Source organism: Balaenoptera physalus, assembly GCF_965194825.1.
Source record: "Balaenoptera physalus genome assembly, chromosome: 7".
In the NCBI taxonomy this organism is placed as follows: Eukaryota; Metazoa; Chordata; class Mammalia; order Artiodactyla; family Balaenopteridae; genus Balaenoptera; species Balaenoptera physalus.
In genome coordinates, this window is record NC_138886.1 from 115,002,926 (window position 1) to 115,005,961 (window position 3,036).

Sequence of the window (3,036 nt, forward strand, 5' to 3'; positions counted from 1 at the left end):
GGCACGGTTAAGGGAGTGGGGAATAGCATGTCAGGGGAGCAGGGCACCCCCTGCCTGAGTCCTGCAGAGCCCAGTCCAACGCAGGTGGAAAGAAAGGCTTCCTGAAACATCCTGTGGTCTTCAGCTCTGTTCCCAGTGGCTAAGGCTCCAGAGAGCCATCCCTGAGTCACCCCGACTTTTGGCGCTCCAGGTCAATGGACGTCAGCAGTTTTCTCAGTTGCGTGTAAACACACGCATGCACGCGCATGCACATTGGATGTGTATTAGTAAAACAGAGGTGGCAAATTAAAGTCTGTGACTGCATCGAAATGAAAAAGAGAAAGGAACTAAATCTAAGCACAAACAAGTCCAAGTGGCCGAGGTCCCAGAGGGATGCACAGGGGACAGCATCAAGGACCACTCTGGCGACAGACGTCCAAAGGGCTGAGGCAGACAAGAGCTGGGACCCCAGCAAGCGGGGAGGATGGGATGCATAGGATGGAGAGCATCAAGCCCCACTCTAACGGCCTCACCTCCTCCAGCCTCTGCAGAGTACGCCATGAGCTAAGCCCTTGGTAGGGAAGCAGAATAAAAAGGAAAAGCACCTCTGACCAGATTGGAACTCCCAATTAATCGCCGAGGGGCCCCAGCCCTCAGATGGGTGGGGACAGGCCAGGCCGGCAGGGCTGGTCCTCACCAGGCGTGGGTGTGCTCTGTGCGGAGTGCTTCCTGGACGTGCCCTCCTGCCCCTCCTCTGCCCTCCGTCCCGCTGCCAGGAAGAACCCGAGGGGACAGCCACGTCGGGGAGGGAGGGGGCAGGACAGCACTGCAAATTTAGTAATAATCAAGGAAATCAAAGGGGTCTGAACAAAGAAAGGAGAATCCAGTTTTACAACACAACTGAAATTTAAAATTTGTGGGGTTTTTTGTTTTGCTTTGTTTATGTTTTACAGGTTTAGATAAACAATGAAGGGGGGAGAGGAGAAACCTCTTTGAATAATATATATTTTTAAAGGAACCCCACAAACATAAAAAAAAAAATTTCCTCAGTTTTTGAACTTCTCTTAAGAGTAGTTCAATGAGAGGTCTTGCACCCTAAACAGTTATATCTGGAATTAAGAAAAAAAATCGCAGCTACACACAACAAAGACTAACAGTATTTTTACTTAAAAATATTGTGTGTATATATAGAGAGACTTATATATATATATCTTTTTTGTGGAGATTTTTTCTCTTTTTGTGATTTTTTTCTTTTCCTTTTTTTTTTTTTTTTTTTTTGTGCCCAAGTAGAGATAAGATGGGATTGAAACGATGCCCTAGAACAGAATATTCCTTACAAGAGCAATACTTTGAAAAATAACATTTAAAAAATGGTTGAACATGCTCGCAACACCTCCAGAAATTCAACTTGGTACAATGAGGAAATAAATAATTGAATCAAATCTTCACCCAAATGACACGGCCCCTAAGACCCAGAGTATGCTGCTGGTGTGACTCTTGCCATCATACAGGGGCTCAAGGTAAAGCAACATGCCCTCCCCCGGCTCCCCACTTCCCAGCCCCTTACACTCCACCTCAGCGATACCCAGAGTCTGTCTTATATTGTTTTTTCTACATTTCTGGCAAGACCTTGCAGCAGACACACACACGCACACACACACACACACACACGTGTGCTATGGGCACACACACACACACACACACACACACACGACACACACAAAATTTCCCACTCAACCCAGATGCACCAAGTGAGCTGAATAACTTTCAGCCAACCACAATGGTGAAAGACAGAAGCACCAAACAGTCTTTGAAATGGGTCAGTTATTACAATTTAACTTATTTTTTATGTTCTAATTTTCCTCTTTGCGTTACTATTTTTAAAAAGCACAAACGAAAAATGAAGAATTCTTTCCAGATCAATTTAAGGCTTCCCACCAAATGGAAACAGAAGAGGCCTTACACAATATCACATGGGATAAATGTATACCTTTCACGGCCTTAAAATGACAGAACAAATCATTTTTGCCAGTCACTGATTAAGTATTGTGCCTTTAAATTGATGTCATTCTTTTTGCTACTATGCTGAGTTTTATTATTACTGATTCTCTTTGATTACATATATGGAAATCTCCTTTAATTTGCTTTAGAATTTCCTTTTCTTATCGAATTATTAGGGTGGTTTTTGTTTTGTTCTGTTTTGCTTTTCACCAGGAAACAAATGTGATTCTTAGTAGGTGAACGCTAAACTGGCACCTAGTCAGCCTTCAAGGAGCTTTTCCAACCATCTGAATTTCAAATGGCCCTTTGGCTCCAAGAAGGGGCTGAGAAGTTGGGGGCAGGGACGGGAGAAGGGGGAGAGAAACCAAAAAGAGGGAGGGGTTTCTATGCTTTTGCTTTTGGTCAATTTGTTTTCTTCAATACAAATAATCAGATAGGAAGAATGATTGCTTTGTGTTTTATTTGTTGGTTGGTTTTTGTTTCGTTTCTAGATTGGTTTCATTTGATTGTTTAATTTTCCCTCTCCCAGTGCAAAATTCACCAGAGAGTTTTGCATGAGAAAACGTGACAGTACTTAATGAAACTCAGCACCTAAGGGCATAAGGCAGTTGAAGGTTTTGTTTGTTTGTTTGTGTTTGTTTTGTTTTGTTCTTTCAATCAGCACCAATCCCGTAAATGATCTACACTTGGTGTAAGGTATAAAACTTTGTTTTTCTTTTGGAGTGGAGAGAACTCCTCCTTCTCCACCTTATGAACCATAGTGTGGGATTTTTTTCAATACTGTTACTTATGTGTAAAAAACAAAAGAAAGGTTTTCTTTTTGTTTTTACTTACAAAACATAGAGAATATCTTTGTATACATACAGCGACTGGAAAGAAAGCTTATCTGAAGGGGTTGTGACTTATTTTCTTTTTTTTTTTTTGTAGCATTGGTGGTGGTGGTAGTGGTGGTGGTAGTTCTGTGTATTGGGGGAAGGGAGGAGTTATATTTCTTGCAAGCGGTGTTTACCGCAAACCAAACTTAAGGTCCCCTTCTCAACTTGGGTCAAGATGCTC